Source organism: Tupaia chinensis, unplaced genomic scaffold (assembly GCF_000334495.1).
Source record: "Tupaia chinensis unplaced genomic scaffold, TupChi_1.0 Scaffold000634_1, whole genome shotgun sequence".
NCBI lineage: Eukaryota > Metazoa > Chordata > Mammalia > Scandentia > Tupaiidae > Tupaia > Tupaia belangeri.
In genome coordinates this window covers 4,189,572-4,212,666 of record NW_006160154.1, presented here as the reverse complement: position 1 = coordinate 4,212,666, position 23,095 = coordinate 4,189,572, and positions in this window count along the sequence as shown.

Here is a 23,095-nt window from a genome sequence, read left to right as displayed (position 1 = left end):
TATTCATAGCAGCATTTTTCATATTACCAAAATATGTCATCAATCTGTCCATTAATGGATGAATAGAGAAAATATGGTTTGTTTTCTTTATATATATATATATATATACACATATAAATATATGTACTTACATGTACTTATATGTGTATATATTTATATATACAATGACACACACACATATATATACACTCACTATATATATATATATATATGTCTATATATATATATATATATAATTTATATTTTATATTTATATTAATTTATAATTTATATATTATATGTATATAATTTTCCCCTGTTTAAACAGCTATCAGTTTTATATGTATATAATTTTCCCCTGTTTAAACAGCTATCAGTTTAAACTAAAAAATATTGTGAGCAGAAATGGTCTCTATTTTTGTTTTTATCTTTTCTTTGTTTGCTGAGGCAAAATGGACATGCAACTGTACATATTTAAATGACCAATTTGATAAGTTTTGACATCCATGTACACCCATGAAATGACCACTACAATCAAAATAATGACCATTTCTTTCACTGCCAAAAATGTCCCTGTAATCCATCCCTCCTCTGAACTCCTACCTGGGCGAACACTGATTGGCTCCTGTCACTGCAGATGGCATTTTCTAGAACTGTATGTAAGAGAAATCCTACAGCTCAAGCTGCTTTTTTGCCTGACTTCTTTCCCTTAACACAGTTACTTTAAGTCACTCAGGTTGCTCCCTGTGATACTAGGACATGATTTAAGCTTATTTATTTTGAGTGAGAGAAACGATGAGAGACACAGAGATAGCACCCCTGACAGGGTGGTCCAAGCCCAGTGTGCCCTGGATCACAGCCATGCAAATGCCCAGTGTACTCAGCGAGGTCTCTGAACCTTCCCATGTAGGTCAGCCTTGCAGAGTGTCTCCCTTTACCACTCTGCCACCCTCTGGCGCCCCGTTCATGCCCTTGTTCTGCTCAGTACACATTCCCACAGCGTATCCAGTCCCCTGTGAGTAAGTATTTGGGTTGTTTCTGGCCCGTTGGGGCTATGATGAGTGAAGCCTCTACGAGCATTCATGTGCGAGCGTTCGAATGCACATGCACTTTCTTTCCCTCTGCGGTAACACCTGCCTGTGGGGATCAGATGTTAGGCATACTTAACTTTTTAGGAAACCACCAACCTGTTTTCCCAAGTTTTTGTACACTTTCCCCCCAGCAATGGATAAGTGTTCTGTTTATCTGTTAATACGCTCTCAAGAACACGTGGTGCTTTTTCCCTTGTAGCTGTTCTAATAGGTATGTAAAACCACAGAGATTTCAGTTGGGTTTCTTTAATGACTATTGATGTTAGCTTTTGTCATGTTCCTGTTTGTCTTCTGTATATCTTCTTTCATGAGATGTCTATCTGAAATGTTCGTTAGGTTGTTTTCATATTCTTGCATATGACAGTTCTTTATAAACATATTCCTGGTGAAGGGCTTTTATCAGCTATGTGGCTTGCTATGGTTTTCTTCCAGTCTGTGGCTTATCTTTTCAGTTTTGAAGTTATCCTGTTTTATTTTAAGGTTTGTGCCATAGTGTGCATGAGCTTGATGGAGAGAGACAGAGATAGAGAGAGGGAAAGTGAAAAATCACCCCCCACAGCCCCAAAGCGGCTGGCTATGGCAGTCTCTTCTCCATTCTCCTTTCGGATTTTGGATGTGCACACACACACGCCCGGCGGGAGTTTCAGGCCATTGGGTCTGAGACTTGAACTGCAGTTGGCCCTGTGGGAGTCTACGCTTTAGCCACCGTGCCACCTGCAGACTCCCAAGCTATCTTTTAAAGGACAGAAATTCTTCATTTTAATACAGTCCAATTTGTCAAATTTTTCTTTTATACATTATGCTTTTTGTTGCTATATCTAAAAAAAATCTTTGCCTAACTTAAGAGCACAGTGATTTGTTTTCTTACGTGTTCTTATAGAAGTTTTATATATCAAAGTTTAATATTTAGGCCTATGACCCAATTTCAATTAATTTTTATATAAGGTATGAGGTATGGTTTGAGGTTTATTTTTTTACACATGAACATTCATCTATTCCAGCATCACTTGATGGAAAAAAAATTGACACTTTTCCATCGAATTGCTATGCACGTTAGCTGAAAATCAATTGATCGTAGATAAAGGGGCTTCAGAAAGTTTGTGGAAAAATGGAACTAAACACAAATTTATTTTGGCATAAAAATGGAAATTCGTGCAGTTATTTCATAACATACATTTTTACGAACTTTTTAAAGATCCCTTGTATTTGTGAGTTTATTTCTAGATTCTGTTCTGTTCAATGATCAATTTCCCATTTTTTCACTTACACCAGGCATTCTTAATAGCTGTAGCTTTGTTAAGTTTCAAAATTAAGTATTGTGGGTCGTCTTATTTTTCTTAGTTACTTTTTAAAATTGCCAGAGGGCATGAATGCACACCACAGAGAGACAGAGACAGAGAGAGAGTGCAAGGGAGAGGGAGAGAACACCTATAGCAGGGCATGGTCATGCTGCAATCCCTTCTTTTCCATTCCTACAACCGGTCAGGACTTTGAACACACACACACACACAGACACACATGGGTCGTCTTATTTTTCTTAGTTACTTTTTAAAATTGCCAGAGGGCATGAATGCACACCACAGAGAGACAGAGACAGAGAGAGAGTGCAAGGGAGAGGGAGAGAACACCTATAGCAGGGCATGGTCATGCTGCAATCCCTTCTTTTCCATTCCTACAACCGGTCAGGACTTTGAACACACACACACACACAGACACACACACAGAGACACTCCAACCGGTCAGACCTTTGAACACACACACACACACAGACACACACACAGAGACACACCAATACACACAGGCACACTGATACACAGAGACACACACATACACACAGACATACACAGAGACATACACACACACTGACACATATACACAGACACACACACAGAGACACACCAATACACACAGGCACACTGATACACAGAGACACACACATACACACATACACACACACAAACACACATACACCTAAACACACACACACACACAAAGACACAAACACACACACACACAGGCTCAGCATATTTTGTAAGCCAGCAGGGCAGCTGGATCTGATTCCTGTAACCACTGTTCTGTTTGACCAATCCCACCCCCACTCATACACACACACACACACACACACACACACACACTTTTTTTAGAGGTTGCTTTGGCTATTCTAGGTACTTTACATGTCTGTATATTTTAGAAATAGATTCTTTTTTCTAAGACAAAAAGCCTGTCAGGATTTTTATTGCTATTTTGTAGAATGTATGGATCTATTTGGAGAGACTTGATTAATTAATAATACTGAATCTTACAATTAATTTATCAGCACAGTATACCTCTGATTTTATTTTGTCTTGACAGCATTTGTTCGTTTTCCATGTACAGACCTGTCCTTCCTAGACTCCCAACTCCATCTCAAGGTAGCACTTTCCAGGCTCAGGCTGGATCCCCTCCCTGGGCTGTGGCCTGGAAAGCTCCCTAGGCAATAACGGATAACCAGAGGGCTCACTTCACTTGTCGCCATCTCCCAGGGATCACTGTCTAGTGTTGCCTGCTATCTAATTTCTGAAGACTATTGTCTCTTATGTGCTAGATCCTAAAACAGTTCATGGAAAAGGCACATGGTGAAAATACTATGTATGGATTTCAAAAATATTTTGCACCAAAAGAACTCATACTTTGGGACCAACAGATGGTGTATTGGTTATGTTGCCAGACTACCACATGGCTGACTGCATTTTGAATCCTGGACCTGGTGGCTTGAAACTCACCCTGGACACATGTACGTGCGTGCTCAAAGTCCCAAGAGGAGAATGGAGGAGAAGGGATTGCAGCGTGGCCATCCTCCCCCTGCTGGGGTGGTGATTTCTCACTTTCTGTCTCTCTGTCTCTCCGGTGAGTGCACATGCCCTATAGCAAAAATCTCTCTTAAAAAAAAAGAGAGAGAAAAACTCATACTTTAGTTCAATTTTTCAATAAAAATTTTGAAGTCCCTCATATTTAGGTTGACTTTAGTTATTTTTAGGGAAGAGAGTAAATCTGCATCCCACACTCCATTTTTCCACCAAATCCCTTTACTTGCTTTTTTTATAGCAGATTTTCCTCTGCTTAGAAATTAATGCAAAGCAAATCTAAAGCAGCTCTATTGTTAATATTCCTAAGTTAAATATCTGACTTGTAATAATACTGAATGGTCGAATTGGCAAGCTTGAAAGACAGTGCAGTGTGATAGAATATATTAGACAATGAGTCAGACTAAAACATAAAACATGATGCTTGCCCTCATTAGAAATCACCAGAGTGCAAATTATAACCACAGAATGATGGCATTTCCCACTACCCAGATTGGCATACAGGTTAAAAGATGGATAGTACTGAATGTTGAAAAGGATGCTGAACAACTGAACTCTCATCACTGCTGGCGAAAGTGGAAAATTGGGGGACCAGCAATTGGCGTAACGACTATATCACTGGACTCCCATGCAGTCAACTGCGGTTCAAGTCATGGACCCAGTGGCTTAAACTCATGCCGGGCGTGTGTGTGTGCATGCCCAAGATCCCAAGAGCAGAATGGAGGAGAAGGGATTACGGCATGGCCATTCCCTCAAGGGATGTTTTCTCTTTTTCTGTCTCTCTGTCTCTCTCTGTCTGTCTGGTGAGCACACGTACCCTATAGCAAAAACATATCCCCCCCCCAAAAAAAAATTAGAAAATTGGTACAACCACATTAATGGAGAGCCTGATGTTACCTGAGTCTTACTCCAGATTCTTTAGGAAAGACAGCCTGAGCAAGTCTTCTTTGCCTACACTTTACTGGGAGCATAGTCCCTACAAGCAGGAAGGGAGGAGAAGGAAGGTGAGGAGAGGTGCATTTCTGAGAGTGCTATGTCATTCTGTGGCAGGTATGGAGAGAGAATTTGCCTGCTGATTCTCTTTCACCTCTCCTCATTGATCCAAACTTGCCTCATTGGGAGTTGATTCCCCTTGTACTTTGAGATCACATCTGGCCCTTCTCACAGCTGGGAAGACAGATGCCATGGCTGGCATAAGACACTTCAGCCAAAGAAGAAACTCCATACAATTGGCCCCACTGTTGACAGCCAAGCAAAACCCATAGAGTTGATGGCTACAAGACAGGCAGGGCAGAACCTGCAGTCATGTTCCTGGAGAAGTAGGAGGCTGGGAGGGTTGAGGTGTCACATGAGATGTCTGAGGCACCAACAAAGGGGAGTATGTACATGCAGTAGGCTGGTGATTCTAGTTCTAGATGTGCATGCAGAGAAGCACACATATGACCTGCAGACAAGAATAGGGATGCTCATGGCACTGCGGTTCACAATGGCCACAAACTGGAAACACCCCCAACTCTTCAAGCAGTCAAAGGAATAGAGAAATTGTGTTACAGGCATAAAAAGGAATCACTATGAAAATGACCTCCAACTACACGCATCCATATGAATTAGGGACCCAACAGTGGTCACTGCAGTATACTCTGCAAGTTTGACCCACATAAGACCTACCTGAATATGTGAGGTATGCACTTGCCAATGATCTTGGGCTGGCTAAAGTTGAAAGTGGAGTGTGGCATCGGGTCCCTGTTAGTGATGCTGTCTCTCACTATCTCTCATCTCTCTCATTCATGGAAGTAGCAAATAAATAAATTTTAAAATGTATATATAAATGGAACCTCAGAAACATGTGAAACAGCTATCATGAAAAGCAGTTCACAGAACATATACAGTATGGTTGCATTGGTATAAAGTTAAACATGCTCAGTCAAATGATACATTATCTAGAGACACATACTTAAAAGGCAAAATCATTATTAATGCAAAATTTTGGATGGTAGTTACCTCCAGGAATTGGGAGGGGGATGCCTCTGAAGAGAGGCCTATCAAAGGCTTCTGAGCTAACAGTGGTATTTTTATTGTTGAATCAAGGACAGGAATACTCTTTACTTTTTTCTTTAAATGTACATGTGTACTTGGTTCATTTTTCTTGTGTGATATATTTTCTATACATACACAGTGATAATTTAGGAAACTTGGGTTTTAGTCCCAGGCCAGCCTCTTCTTCACTTAATACTTTTTATATAGTAATGATTGGTACTGTGCTTGGCACTGGAATACAATGCTGATCAAGACTGGGTGTAATTCTTGCCTTGATGGGCTCCTGGTCTAGTGGAAGTATAAGATATTGATCAAATGATCACAAAATCAAATACAAAATTCTAACAGAAACATGTTGTTTCACAGAGGCTGGAAATCTGGGGGCCAGATGTCAGCAGAGGAGGTTCCTCCTGAGGGCTGTGAGGAAGATCTGTTCAGGCTTCTCTCCTAGCTTCTGGTGGCCTCAAGTGTTCTTTGGCTTGTAGCTGGTCCTCTTCTCCCTGCGTCTTCACAGAATTTTTCTTCTGTGTCTGTTTCTGTGTCCAAATTTCCATTTCTATAAGGAGACAATCATTCTGCATTAGGACCCATCTGAATCACCTGATCTTAACTATGGGATCTGCAAAGACTTTCTCCAAATAAGGTCACATTGGCAGACACTGAGGGTTAAGACCTTGACATCTTAGGTGGTGGTGGTGAAACCTAATTCAACCCATAGCCGATGTTAATGTACCTATGAGCCTGGCGAACTCACCTAGAAAGAAGGTGGGGACTGACAGTAGAAGAGGGCTAAGGATCCAGGGTTGTGTGGTCAAATAGTGGCACAGTGGTAAAATGCAATGCTCTTCTAGGCAGATCCACATGAAAGTTCCAGGTTCATGTCTGGAGACGTCACGTCCTTGAGTATGCCGGGCATACATGTGCCTGTGATCTGTGTCTGGCCAAGTCTGGGAGTGGATTATGGCATCAAGATCCTGTTGAAATCCATTTGCTGCCATTACCCCTGGAGCCTGAACTGTGGATCAGGGAGCAGCAGTAGCCAGTGAAGGCAACTGAGACAGGAGACCGCTTCAGTCTTCCTACTGCCTCCCAACCTGTCCCTGGTACATCTGTATGCTGCCATTACACCCAGAGCCTGCTCTGTGGATCAGGGAGCAGCAGCAGCCAGTGAGGCCAGGAAGACTGCTTTGGACCTCTAGCTACCTTCTGCCCATCTAGGAATATTTTGAGATGTCATAGTTTTCTGATCTACAGAGCACACTACACCATGTGACTCCTTTTCTCTCTTCTATTTGAAACTCTCCAGCTTAGCCCCAGGTACACCTGGTCCCAAGAGACTGAGAAAAGAACCAACACCTAAAGGTGACTATATACAATACACACTTCTCTGATTGGAAGACAAGGCCCTCTACCAAGAACGCATCTGAAAAGTAGAGCTGTTCTTTCCCCTTACACTGTAGAGCTGACCCAAAACCAAACCAAACGAAAAACAGGAAGAAGCGTATAATCCATCGGATGACTAGAAACCAGTGCAGAGGCACAAAAGTATTGGAAAACAAGAAAATACTTCTTCCTTAATGAAACAGAGTAATGCTTCTTCAGCCATGGACATCAACAAAAATTTACCAGAATGTCAGAAATAAAGTTCAGAATATTTATGGTGACAGGGATGAGGAAGTCTTTCTGGGATTTGAAGGAGAAGATGGACACCATAAAAAAATTAATCAGAACTTCTAGAGATGAAGACAGTAATACAGGAAAGCAAGACCTCCCTCAAAAGTATTAATAACAGACTGGACCATGTGGAAGACAGAATCTCCGAGCTGGAAGACAAAACCTTTGACTTAGATAAAACCACCAAAAATAATGAAAACTGAATTTAAAAATATGAGGATGACATACAGGAAAAACTAGATGCTGTAAAATGTCCAAATATCTGGATAATAGATATTCCAGAAAGCTAAGAATCAGACAAGGGCATAGAAGATCTATTCTGTGAGATACCTATAGAAAATGTCCCGAACTTGGAGAAACATTCAGACATCCAGACGCAAGAAACACAAAAGATCCCAAATAGAAGCAACATAAGAAGAGATCCTATCCATGGCACGTCATAGCCAGAATGATAAAAATCACAGACAAGACAAGATTCTAAAAATGGCCAGAAAGAGAGAGAGCAGCAGATGGTGTAATGGTTACATCACTGGACTCTCACATGGCTAACTGTGGTCTGAGTCCCAGACCTGGCATTTTGAAACTCATACCAGGCACATGTGCATGTATGCCCAAAATCCCAAGAGGAGAAGGGATTACAGCATGGCCAATTCCCCCATTCCCAGGAGTAGAATTGGAGAAAGCAATTCCATTTACAGTAGTCATGAAAGAAATAAAATATCTAGGGATAAACCTAACCAAAGAAATCAAATACTTCTAAAAGGAGAATGATGAAAACTAAAAAAAGAAATTAAAATGACACAAAAAAAGTGAAAAGACATTCCATGTTCCTGGATTGGAATAATTAATATAATCAAAATGTCAATTATAACCAAATTAATCTACAAATTTCACAGAATCTCAATCAAATTATCAGAGATGTTCTTCACAGATTTAGAAAAAACAGTCAAAAAATTCACTTAGAATCATAAAAGACCCTGTATTGTCAAAGCAGTTCTGTGCAAGAGCGGAGTAGGAGGCATTTCACTCTTTGACCCCAAAATGTATTACAAAGTTGTGAAAATCAAAATAGCATGGTATTGGCTGATCTACAAAAACAGGTCCATTGGTCTACAAAAACAGGCATGTAGACTAAAGGAACAGAATAGACATTCAGAAATAAATCCCCAAACATACAGCCAACTGATTTTTAAAAAGAATTATTTTATTATTTTATTTAACTTTACTTATTTAAATTTGATCAGAGAGGGACAGAGAAAGAAAGAGAGAGAGAAGGAGAAAGTGAGAAAGCAAGCAAGCCACCAGGTCCAGGACTCGAACTGCAGTCAGCCATGTGGGAGTCCAGTGCCCTTAACACCATGCCACCTGTCAGCCCCAGCCAGCCAACTGATTTTTGACAAAGGGCACTAAACAATCCAGTGGAGGAAAATAAAATCTCTTCAACAAATAGTACTAGAAAAATTGGGTATTCACCTGCAGAAAGATGAAGCTGGATCTCTAGCTATCACCATTAATAAAATTAACTCAAAATGGGTCACAGATCTAAACCTTAGACCTCAAACTATAAAACTACTGGTGGATAATGCAAGGGAAACTCTTGGAGACATCAGAGCTGGCCAAAACTTTTTAAATTAGACCACTAAAGCACAGGTGGTAATCCAAACTATAGACAAGTGGGGTTACATCAGGTTAAAAAGCTTCTGCTCAGCAAAAGAAGCAATAGTTAGAGTGAACTAGAAACTCTTGGAATGGGAGAATATATTTGCAAACTATGACTCAGACAAGGGACTGATAATCACAATATATGGATAAGTCAAGTGACTTACTTGGAAAAAAAATAAATCATCAACCCAATTAAGAGATGGGCAAATAAGCTGAATAGACATCTCTCGAAGGAAGATAATTGAACAGCCAAAAGACACATGAAAAAATACTCAACATCCCTCATCTTAAGGGAGATACAAATCAAAACCACAGTAAGAAACCACCTAACCCCAGTCAGAATGACTAATATTAAAAAAATAATAATGATAGTGTTGGTAAGGCTATAGTGAAAAAGGAACTCCCCTACACTCTTGGTGGGAATGTAAATTAGTACAGTCACTGTGGAAAACAATATGGAAGTTCCTCAAAGACCTCTGAATAGAACTATTATATAATCCAGCAATTCTACTCCTGGATACCTACTCAAAGGATAGAAAAATGCTCGGTTGGAAAAGTACATGCACATCTATGTTTACTGTGGCATTATTCACAATTACTAGACATGGAACCAAAACAAATGTCCCAGAACAGATGAATGGATTGAAAAAGTGCAGCACATACACACTATAAAATACTACTTAACCATAAAAGATAAGAAGACCCTGGCATTTGATGGATAGTGGACAAATATGGAAATTTACTGCTGAGTGAAGCAACCTGGACTATGAACAAGAGACATTGTATGCACCACTTAATATATACCATATTTCTTTGCTCTATGGAAGAAACTGAAAGATTGGAGGATATAGAAGCATGGAAAATGGTGGTGGATACTGGAGACAGTATACAAGGAGGGTGGGAGGTGTGGGGGGAGGATGAGAGGAAGGGAATCAAGGAGGAAAATAGAGAGGCAAGACATTTAAGAGACACAGAAATGGAGGATTGTCTGTTGATGGCAACGTCTATGATAATATCTTTAACTGGATTGGTGTGCAGTGTATCCATAATGGGAAAATTCATTTTACAAAATGTGGTCATGTACAGTGATTGAATGTATAAAATAAATTATTTTTTTTTAAATCCAGCCATAGAGTTATATGTAGAATGTGATAACTTTTATGTAAGCCTTTTAAAACAAACCTGCTACCTATTATTTATTAGGTTTAAATGATAAAAGGGACTAGAAGAATGTAAACTTGCATAATTTATTTGCCTATGATACAATAATAAATTAATACATATGTTTATGTGAGTTAAAAAAATATGACTTTGGCACTCCTCCCACTGAGGGGTGGGATCTGTGCCCCTTCCTTCTAAGTATGGACAAGCTTGTAACTTGTAATCAACAGAATACAGCAAAGCAATGCTGCATGACTTCCAAGAGAAGGTCATGAGAGACTCACCTCTGATGTTGGAACATTTTGATTGGAACCATCTAAGCCTGACAACCACACCGTGAGGAAGCCCAAATTATGTGGAAAGGCCACTTACATCCACTCCAGCCTACAGTCCTGGTGTTCAAGTCCTTCTAACCAGGCACCAGGAATGTGAGTGAGTGGACCTTCTGATACAAAGACAGGCTATTTGGACAGTGCCCCTTTTGAATTCCTGACCCACAGAAACAGCGAGCATCAGAAAATGGTCATTTTACCAATGGAACAGAATAGAGTCCCCAGAAACAAATTCCAAACATACAGTCATCTGATTTTTGACAAGGAGTACCAGTCAATCCAGTGGGAAAAGAAAAACCTCTTCAGGAAATGGTGCCACAAAAACTGGATTTCCGCTTGCAGAAAGATGAATCTGAACCCCTACCTCTCACCTCTGACAAAAATCAAGTCAAGGTGGATCAAAGATCTAAATCTAAAACCCCAAACTATAAAACTGCTCCTGGAAAACACTGGGGAAACTCTGGGAGACATTGGGGTAGGAAAAGACTTCTTAAATAAGACCCCCAAAGCACAGTCGATAATCCCCAAAATAGACCAGTGGGATTACATCAGACTAAGAAGTTTCTGCATAGCAAAAGACACAGTATTAGTGTGAATAGACAGCCCACAGAATAGGAAAATATTTTTGTAAACTATGCATCAGATAAGGGACTGATAACCAGAATTCATAAGGAACTCAAGCAGTTGTTCCAAAAAGAAAGACAATCAATCCTATTAAAAGATGGGAGAATGAGTTGAAAAAAACCACTGTCTAAAGATGACATATGAATAGCTAAAAGGCATATGAAAAAATGCTCAACAACCCTCATTGTGAGGGAAATGCAGATCAAAACAACAATGAGATATCACTTAACCCCTGTCAGAATGACTAAGATTAAAAAAACAAAAGAAAGATAAGTGCTGGCGGGGGTGTGGTGAAAAGGGAACTCTCTTACACTGCTGGTGGGAATGTAAATTGATTCAGCCACTGTGGAGAACAATCTGGAGATTACCCAAAAATCTACAAACATAACTACCATATGATCCAGCAATCCCACTCCTTGGTATCTACCCAAAGGACAGAAGAATACTTAATTGGAAAAGTGCTTGAACATCGATGTTTATTGCGGCACTATTCACAATTGCTAAGTCATGGAAACAATCCAAATGCCCACGAACAGATGAATGGATAGAAAAACTGTGGCAAATATACTCAATGGAATACTGTTCAGCCATAAAAAACAACAAAACCCTGGCTTTTGTCAGGAAGTAGAAGAATATGTCAGGAAGTGGATGAATATGGAAGACTTACTGTTGAGTGAAGCAAGCCAGGCTATGAAGGAGAGGTATTGCATGTCCCCACGTAATATATACTGAGTGTCCGCACTCTATGACTGAAACTAATTGACTAAAGGATATAGAGACACAGTATATAGATGTAAATACCAGATATAGTGTGTGTGTAAGAGAAGGATCTGAGGAAGGACATTTGGAAGAGAAATAGGGAGTCAAAATATTAATGGCACAAAGTAATGTATTATCTGTTGAAGATATTTTGTAGTTTTATCAACTGTACTGGTGAGAAATGTTCACCTGTTGAAATATCCATTTTGTAAGACAAATAATATTGTTATTGAATGTATAAAAGAAAATGAAATGAGAAATAAGTAAATAAATACATTTTTTTAAAAAAGAAAGAAAATAGTCATTTTAGGCTGGTAATTTTGGGTGTAATGTGTTACACAGCAGTAGTCGACAGAACAAATACTAAAGTAATGTTACAGTAGCTTTTGCAAAAGTCATGGGCTTGGGGCTAGCAGATGATGTTAAGGTTAAGGTGCTGGATCCCACATGGCTGATTCTGCAGTTCAAGTCCCAGATTCAGCAGCTTGAAAAATCAGTGGGCATATTTGCATGTGTCCCCAAAATCCTGAGAGGAGACTGGAGGAGAAGAGATCGAAGTATGGCCAAGCTCTGGTGGGTGATTTCTTACTTTCTCTCTCTTTCTCTTTGTCTCTGGTGAGGACATGTACCTATAGCAAAAAACAAAAACCAAACAAATAAACAGTCATGGGCTTATATACATGTTTTCAGATAATAAAAAATATTGTTGTCATACCAAAACAAAACAAAACAAAAAAAACCCTGTTGGTGGTGCTCTCTTTTTTTCTGGTTTTTTTTTTTTTTTAACTCATCAAATAAATAAATAATAGAATCCAGTCTCAAAGAACTATGTCAGATAATAATAATAATGATTATGAGAACAATGATCAAGGAGAGGAGAAGAGTCTGGAAAGAAGAGATAGGGGAACAGTCCAGGAGGAACACACAGCAGGAGAGGCTTGATGAAGGAGAGCTGATCAATAGTTTCAAATGCTGCTGAAAGGGCAAGTATTTTGCAGTAATTGGAAGGTGAAGGCGTGCCCGCTGAATTTCGCGGCACAGCAATCACCGGTGCCCTTTGTGAGAGCCATTTTCAGGTGACATACAAACCAGCTGATGAGTGGGAGGGAAAGAAGTGTAGGCGTGCTTGTGTTGGACTTCAGCAATTCCGGGGAGGAATGGGGAGGCTAGTAGCCAGACAGACCTGTGGGGTTCAGGGAGGGAGAGTCTTTTAAAACTGAGAGTGCGTTTAGTCTGTTTAGATACTGACAGAAATGTTAGAGTTGAGGGAAAGTACTCACTTCTGCAAGAACAAAGGGGAAAATAATCATGGGAAGATAGAGATAGGACAAGGAGGTGGGTGGCTTTGAAATGGAAGAGGACAGGTCCTCCGCCTGACAGAAAGAAGAGGGACAGGGCTGCCTGTAGAAATCAATAGGATAATAGGTATGGAGAAGGGATTTACTGGAGTTTCCGTCTGGTGACATCTGTTTCTCTGAGAAGTGGGAGGTGAGTGGAGAAAGTGTGAAGAAGTCACCATGGAAAGTGGAGATGAGGGGCTGGACAGTGGTGCAGTGGTAAAATGCAAGGCTGCAAGGCTGACCCACCTGGGAAGGTTCCAGGTCCATGCCCAGAGACTTCCCTGAACATGCAGGGTCTGCATGAGCCTGTGCAGGGTTGGCTAGGGCTCGAGATGGATCATGACATCAAGACCCTGTCAGGGGTGCTCTCTCTCTGCCTCTGTTATTCATGAGATAAATAAATAAATAAATTTAAAAGAAGAAGAGGGACCAGCAGTTGGCGTAGTGGCTATGTTGCTGGACTCCCATGTAGTTGACTGAGGTTCAAGTCCTGGACCCAGTGGCTTAAACTCACACTAAGTGTGTGTGTGCACATGCCCAAGACCCCGATAGGAGGATGGAGGAGAAGGGATTGTGGTGTGGCCATCCCCCTGGTGGGGGTGATTTCTTGCTTTCTGTCTCTCTGTCTCTCTCTGTCTTTCTGGGAGGACACACAGCCCCTATAGAAAAAACCCCAAAAAAAAAAAAAAAAAAAAAAGGAGGAGGACGTGGAGGAGGAGAGAAGAAGGTAACAAGGAAGAAAGAGAGAGAGAGAGAGTGAGTTAACCAGAGCAACATAGTAAGGTCACAGGGAGGCTGATGTCCTTGTTGAGACTGCTGATCAGGAATGTCTCTCCTACCCTGATGGGAGAGCCCAGCAAGCAGAGGAAGTAAGGAGCTGAATTCATCCAGGTAATAATAATGGGCAATATTGGGGTACAGAGTTAAAAATATAAACAGGGATGCTATTTAAATAATAGCCCATGAATACAGAGGTAAAGGAAGTAAACAGGGGCCAATGAGTTGGAGGAAATAAAGGAGTCAGTACCAGGGAGGTCTAGGAAAATCAAGGAACGGAGGTGATGACCGAACAAGCAAGCTGGGGGACAGCCTGCAGAGGTGGACTGTAGAGAGTGGGTGTCAGTTTTGGAACAAGAGGACATCTGGGGTATGACTGTGGAAAGGGTGGGGAGACTAAGGAGAAAACCATGTGAGTTGAGGGGATATGAAGACTGAGGGGCCAGAATGATCAACCCTATGGACAAGGAACTCACAGGTGGTAGCAGGACCAGAGCTGGAGAGGTGGCTGTGAGCAGGGTGCCACAGTCTTGCACAGCTGAAAGGGAGTGACGAGAAGGCCAGCAAAGCACAATGGCAAAGACAGGGGCAGGTGCGTGGTTGTGTGAGCTTCATAAAAACAGTGTGACAGCTTCCCTCCATACTACGTGAGGTCATTTACAAGACAAGGTCTAAGATTGTTACCTTTTTAAAAGTTTTGTTTATTTTCTTTATGATAGAGAGTATGTGCATGTGAATGAAAAAAAAGAGAGAGAGACAGCAACACACAAAGAGAAGTGCCCTCATCACGTCACAGTTCCCTTCCTCCAGCCTGCAGGACTATCAGGATCTTGGGCATGAACATGTACACCCAAGTGTTTAGATTGTGGTGCTGGGGATCTGAACCCATGGTTGGCCACGTGGCTTTCAGGACTGCAGTTCCGGACATACTCACTATGCTCCCACCAAGGCTGGACCAAAAGAGGGCTAAGATTTTTGTCATTTATTTATCCGTTGTCCATTCAATAACTCACCCTACCACTCTGCCCGTGATTGAAAAGTCTTTTGAAATAGATGTTGGTGGCTATATTGAATGATAAGTACATACCAAACTCTCAAGTGAGACTTGTAAACACGGGGGCAGATGAGAAAGTCTTTTCTCTTTGTATTCAGAGTTTTAAGCAAGACTGGCATATTACCAAGTAAATTCCAATAGGCGCTAGATGTTACTCTAGGTCTGTATTTCATGGGAGAGGAGAGAGGACATACTTGGATGAGGTGATAGATTTCATACAAAAGCATTCTGAGCTCGGGAAAGCACAAAATCAGCCTAAGTGGCCTGAGGTGTGGACAGGGCGGAAGTTACAGTGGCCCTTGGGAAATCCAAATCCCTCCTCACTGGACTGACTAGACTATAAGAATAAAAAGTCAGAAAGTTCCATATATCCAGAGTCTCCCTGAAAGAAGACAGCCCCAAGTCTTGCCTCATTCCTCCAGGGTGGGACCTGATATTACAGAAACAGATCTATGCAATGCTGCTCTGCGGCCCCTTATTCTCCAGCTGGGTGCTTAGGACCCCGTAGTCCTACCAAGCAGTTATAGACAGTATCGGTATAGAAGTCAAGTCGTTGGCTGTCCTGGTTTAGAATTGGAACCCAGTGAAACCTTTGCTTTGGATGTGTCCAGAAGTGATTCAGCGATTTTTGTGTGTTTTCTCTGAACATGGCTGCCATGGATTCTCCCTGTAAACTCAGGCCAGGGGTGAGTGGGTAGAGTGAGTTCTCTGAGGCTGTTGGTTCAGTACCCACAATTGCAGAATTGCAGTTATGTGAAACCCCATTTGTTTGCTCTTAAATCATTCTGTTTGCAGCATTGTCCCCACACTAGTCTGTCAATTCTGAAGGGTATGTGTGTGTTTATGCATGAATGCGTAGTTGTATGTATGTAGATAAAGAGGGAACTGCTTCTGTCATGTAACTTGGGGAACGTGTTGAATTAAATCACTTTGATGTTTCAGTAATAGAAATCCTAAACGGAGCATAGCCTCTGTGACACCAGTAACAATGTCGTTACTGAACCGTGAGATAACAGCAGGTTTACAAAAGTAAGTGTAAATCAAACTTTAAAAAAGATTGGCAGGCCAGCTTCATGGCCTGGTTGATAAGGCAGACAGATTCACACGACAAACTGCTTGGTTTGAATCCAGACCCAGTGGTTTGAGAAATATGACAGGTGCATGGGTGGAGATGCCCAAAATCCCGAAAAGAGAAAGATGGAGAAGGGATTGCAGCGTAACTGGGAGGTGCCTTGTCCTCCCTCTCTGTTTCTCTGTCTCACTAGCAAGAAAAGAAAAGAATGGCAATTCAAATAATGGATGAGGTGCTGTTCTATCCATTGTTGCTAATTACATACAATACCTGAATGTGGGTAATTTATAGAAACAGAGATTTGTTCAGCTCACAGTTTGGAGGTCTACGGTACAGGGGCTACATCTGGCAGGAGTCTTTCTGTTGGTGGGTTCCAAGGCCATGCCGGGAAGACAACGATTTTGAGAGAGTGTCTCTGGCCATTGCTGTGTCCACTTTTCTATCCTGGTTTCCTTCCCTTTCCTTATAAACCCCCCAGGAGTCAATCATGGGGGCCCTATCCTAATGTCTTTAATTCTAATCTCCTTCCGAAGGCCCCACCTTTCAATACCATTATCTGGTTAAAATTTTAAATTCTTAATCTCATCATAACCAAACTTCAAAATTTTATTTTTTGGGGAGACAAACCATGGCAGGAGTGCATGGGAAATACATGGGCATATATTCATGAGAAACTTGAGTTAAGTAGGCTGCTGTGTGACATATCGAGTCATGTATAATTTAGGGAGGGAAGCCTGAAAGGGCTTTGAAGATAGCAATTAACTTTTGAGAAAACCTAGGATTAAAAGTAGTAGAGTTAAGGGACCAGCAGATGGAATAATGTTTACGTCACTGGATCCCACGTAGTCGATTGCAGTTCAAGTTCCAGACCTGGCAACTTAAAACTCATGCAGGGATGTATGCATGCATGCCCAAAATCTCTGGAGGAGACTAGAGAAGGGATTGTGGTGTGGCCATTTCCCCTGAGGGGTGACTTCTCTGTTTCTGTCTCTCTGACTTTCTCTGCCTCTCCAGTGAGCACACACACCCTATAGCAAAAACCTCTCTTAAACAACAACAACAAAAAAATGTAGAGTTAATATTAGAATCCTAATTATGTAATCAGCTCTTTAGGGATGTTAAATAATATATTTGATTGCATATACTGTATTTCCGATAATTTTGGATTAAGGCAGAATACTAATCATTAATAATTTGAATTATTAGTAATAACAGAAAATACATTTTTTGCTAATGCAAAAACCTGTAGAAATATTTATTTTTACGTTATACACTAGCCATTATCCCTGAATGATTTTTAAAATACCCTCTCATGGAGAGCAACTGGATACTACAGACAGTGTGGGAGTGGGATCGGAAATGGTGGAAGGTGAGAGGGAGAGAATCCAGGGGAAAAAGAAAAAGGCAAAACACGGAAGGAACACAAAATTGGAAAATTGTCTGCTGATGATAATGTGTATGGTAATGACTGACTGGACTAATATGCAGGGTATTCATGCTAGGAAAACTGAAAAAAAAGTCTTCTTTAAATTCTGCATTTAATTTAATTTGTAATTGTAATTCAGTACTAGAGACATGCAAAACTATGTGAGAAAGCATGATAGACATCTCTGAGCACAGAAGCTATTAAAGAAGGATTTGTACCAGTGAAGCCCCTTCCCAGTCACACTCCCTTCCCTCCTGACTCTTTCCAGGCATATTCGGTACATCTATTGTTTATATACTTACCGAGAAGCAATCTTTATTCTTTATTTTTACAGTTTATTTATTTATTCCATGAATGAGAGTCAGAGACAGAGACAAGGCCAACAGGGTCTTGACACCACTGTCCACCCCCAGCCTCAGGCAGCTCTGGAGCAAGGGCCCGTACGTGCCTGGTGTGCTCAAAGCTCTCTGGACATGAACCAGCAACCCTCCCACAGGGTCTGCTGCGCCGCGTTGGCATTTCACCTCTGCACCACTCCCCTGACTGTTTTCAATGTGGAGCTCCCCGTCTCCTTCATACGTCCTAGGGGGCAGTCCTGGCGGCCAGTCTGCCCCTTTCTAGGTGGCTTATGGAGCTGGGTCCCTCTCCAGGGTAACATGTCCCTTGTCCTTTATGGTAAAGAACCACTTTTAAAGATCTCCAAAACATCATGGACCAATACTGCATAAATTACAAAAAGAAGAGTGAATTTATTAGAGAGACACATTTTAAAATAGGAAAAATAAGTCTATGGAATCCTGCTCTGGTGCCGTAATTAAATAGAAAGTTAGACGTGAAGCCATGATCCCTTTTACCAACTGTGTATGCATGCATTTTGAACAGATACCATTCATGTTAATACTCAACGTTGGTAATGTGGCGAATATCCTTACTTCTTTCCTGTTAAATGTACCTAATCCGGGTTGAAGAAATCAGGGTCAATTCACTTGTCTTCAGGCTGTGTAGTTCTCCAGGTTTGGGTTTTCCTAAGTCATTAACCCAGGGCGGTTAGTGGGACACTGCTCTCAGAGAAAGTACACAGACTTCAAGAAGAAGGGACTGCCCTTTCAGGAGGTGCTCCTTCAGGTGCCAGCCTGGAATTAGTTGAGGGCAACACAGCGACCAGCAGTCAGCGTAATGGCTATGTCGCTGGACTCCCACGTAGTCGACTGCGGTTCGCGTCCCGGACCCAGTGGCTTAAAACTCACACCGGGCGCATGTGCGTGCATGCCCAAGATCCCAAGAGGAGAATGGAGGAGAAGGGATTGCGGCATGGCCATCCCCCCTGTGGGGGTGATTTCTCGCTTTCTGTCTCTATGTCTCTCTCTGTCTGTCTGGCGAGCGCACGCGCCCTATAGCGAAAACCTCTCCAGAAAAAGAAAAAAAAAAAAAAAGTAGAGGGCAACGCAGATATTGCCCAGGAAGATGCTGCAACAGGACAGAATAGTGCACCCACGGAACCAGTTCTGCACACGGGGCTGAACATCCACTCCGTGTATGATTTATCACCCCAAACTACTCGGGAGTGTGTGTGTTTCGTATTTACCTTTAACCACTGTACATGTCGACAGTGTACAACACGATTCTTTCCCAGCATGAGTACAGCACGTTAGTCAAGTCAAAGACATTATCATGTACATTATCCTCAGCAGGTACCTTTTCATTTTTGTGTCTGTTCATTGTGTTGTTTTTTTCCCGATCTCCTCCTTCACTTGCCGTAATTACTTGGAGGCTCATCAGCAGTGTAACCTAGCAGAGTCTACAGTGAGATAAGGCTAATAGTCAAACACAAGAGACAGCGAAGTGCCAACATGGAGAACTTCTCCCCTCACCAAATTAGACTATAGACTCATCCCACCATCAGATTTGCAGCCAGAACCTAAAGCTCCTCCCTTAACTTGAGCTTGTCTATTACTCTTACTGTGACTATAAACCAGATTAACTGATGTGCGCTTGACAAGGCATCTACTTTTCCTTTTGTATGACTACCTTTTAATGACATGTAAGTTATCTTTGCCAACTAGATTTCAATTTTGAAAGCTTTAAGTAAATATTTTTCTGAGATCCATACTTTGGAAAAAGCCTGTTTTATTTTTCTGACTCACTAGAGGAGGAATTCGATGTTTGTAGATGACATCAGCATTTAATTGCAAATGCATTCTGTTCTTTGGCAGCCTTTATAAAAGGGTAAGACATGGTTTAATTCCTGGCCAGCTGCAGTGGTGCAGCAGAAACACAGTGCTCCATGATGGTGAAGCCACATTGGAAGGTCCCAGGTTTGTGTCCCGAGGTTTCTCCGTTCCATGATGGTGAAGCCACATCAGAAGGTCCCAGGTTTGTGTCCCGAGGTTTCTCTGTACACAGCAGGTGCACATGTATACGCTTGCTGTCCAGGTTGCCAGGCTGGGGACAGATGAGGAATGAAGACCCCGTTAGGTGTATCTGTTTTTCTTTCTCTCTCTCTCAAAAGAAATAAGTAACTGTTTTAAAAAGTCATTTTAATTCTTAAGTGTTTAGGTTTACTAACTCTGGATCAATGTGTGAAACTATGTTCCTAACGCTATGCCTATGTTTAGAGGCAAGAGTCAGGGCTCTTGGATGGGCTGTAGAATTGCTCAGCGTGGTTGGGTCCTGGCAGGGGCTCACAGAGGTGTTTCCCTGGAGCCCTCCAGGGTAGGATCAGGGCTGGAGCTCATATTTCAGAATGGCAGAGCACAGCTGAATGTAAAATAGAAACACTTTCGAGGATGCTTTGAGGAATATGGAATAGTTTTGCCATTATTTAGCTTTCTTGTCCGATGAAGGGGAGAATCCATGGCATGGCCACAGGGTTGTGAGAGAGGGACAGGTAAGATTTTAGTCCATGAAACTGTCTTTCACATGCGCCATGTAATAAACAGGCTATAAATGTCACGTAGAGGGGTCTGAGGACACACAAACGTAGGGGGCATTTCCAAGGAAGGGACACTCTTTTAGATTTGCCAACAAGCCGTAAAGTTGGAGCTGAGGCTCAGCAAGAAGCAGCCTAGGCATTTTTGCCAATGGAGGAGTAGATTCCTTCTCCTGCACACAGCAGCATAACTGGCATTTTTTCCCCTCCTTAATAGCAACTTCCACCCCCTTGACCTTTAGAGCTGACCTTCTAAAAGACAGTACACTGTTTCTCACATAGTTATCACCTGTCCTGCTGCATATTACCCTGCCTGGGCTCACGCTCTGGGCAGCAAACATTTCTGAGAGGTACGTGATCAGAAGAATCGCCCTGGAACTAGCTGGAGGTGTCTACGGCGTTCCATCAGTTTTCAGTGTGAACTACAGAGAAGCGACCAATGGTGTACATAACCTTCTGTAACTCCATTACTAGGTGAAAGGGTCATCAGTGACATATTTTTTAAATAATTATTTTATTTTATTATTATTCTTTATTTTTTTTTATAGGGCTTGTGCACTCATCAGAGAGAGACACAGAGAGAAAGAGACACAGAGAGAGAGAAAGTGAAAAAGCAAGCTGCCAGATCTGGGACTCAAACCACGGATGGCCATATGAGAGTCCAGTCCCTTAACTACCATGCCTACCCTGCCACCTGCTGGCCCGCATAGCTAACATATTAACGTATGTATGAGCAGATACAGAGGGTTTCGGAAATATTAGCATTTCTTAGGAGTTGTTTCCTTGTATTAAAAAGTTCCCAGTGAGGGCCAGTCCTGTACCCTAGTGGTGAAGGGTGCTAGACCCCATGTGGCTGACTACAGTTTGAATCCTAGCCCCAGCAGCTTGAAAACCATGCCAGGTGTGTGTGTATGCATGTCTGACTTCCTGACAGGATGGAGAAATAGAGCAGAAGGGACCATCGGGGAGTGCGTTCTCTCTCTCTCTGTAGCAAGTATGTGTGCCCGCTGACAACTTACAAAGGAGAAAAGGCCAGTGGACCTGTGCTTTGTCATTCTGAGTCTATGAGACTGACTAATTAGCAGGCAGATGAATACACAGGGCCTTCATAGCACCTTGAGCATTTCCTAAGGTTCAGCCTCCTTAGATAGGGAGTACGATAGGAAAAAAATCTGTGAACAGTGTGCAAGGGCACCGGTGTCAGTCAACTACATGAAGGACGTGTCCCCAACATACTCCACATTGTCCCATATACATGAAGGAACATAAGGAGCCAGAATAGAGTTCAGCTAATTGAATAGGGGTTAGGGGACCATGGGGGACAAAGGGCTTGCTTGGCAGAGGCCAGACCAGAAAGAGTCTAGTAACAATAAATAATAGTACAAGTGGGCAAGCCCGTGGCATGGTAGCTAAGGCTGCTAAATCCCACATGACTGACCTTGTGGTTTGAGTCCCGGACCTGGTGGCTTGTGTGTGTGCATGCCCAAAATCCAGAAGGAAGGAGAGAGAAATGGAGGAGAAGGGATTGCAGCCTGATCATTCTTCATGGGAGGTGCTTTCTCACTTTCCCTCTCTCTCTGTCTTTCTCTGGCAAGTTCACACACCCTCTGACAAACTAAAAGTAATCATAACAATTATAGCAACTAAGATTTATGGAGCACTAATTATATGAGGCCCTAATCTCAGCACTTTACACACACAGGTTGGGCATCCCTAACTGAACATCCAAAATCTGAAATACTCTGAAATCCAAAACTTTTTTCTGTGTCAACATGATGCCACAGTGAAAAATTCCACACTTGACCTCATGTGATGGCCATAGTCAAAACACTGCAATACAAGATACTGTCTAAAATTATTTTCTTTTTGTCTCTCTCTCTCTTTTTTTTTTTTTCCAGAGAGGTTTTTGCTATAGGGCTCGTGCGCTCGCCAGACAGACAGATTGAGACAGAGAGAGACAGAAAGTGAGAAATCACCCCCCTAGGGGGGGATAGCCACACCGCAATCCCTTCTCGTCCATTCTCCTCTCAGGATCTTGGGCACGCACGCACACGCGCCCGGCTTGAGTTTAAGCCACCGGGTCTGGGACTCGAACCGTGATCGACTACATGGGAGTCCAGCGACATAGCCATTACTCTAACTGCTGGTCCCAATACTGTCTAAAATTATGTTCAGGCTAATGCGTATAAGGTATATATGACATATAAACACATTTTCTGTTTGGACTTGAGCCCCCTTTCCAGAATATCACCTTATACATATGCAATTTCAAAAAAAATCTGAAATCTGAAACACTGCTGGTTCCAAGCATTTAGGGTAAGGATACGCAACTCGT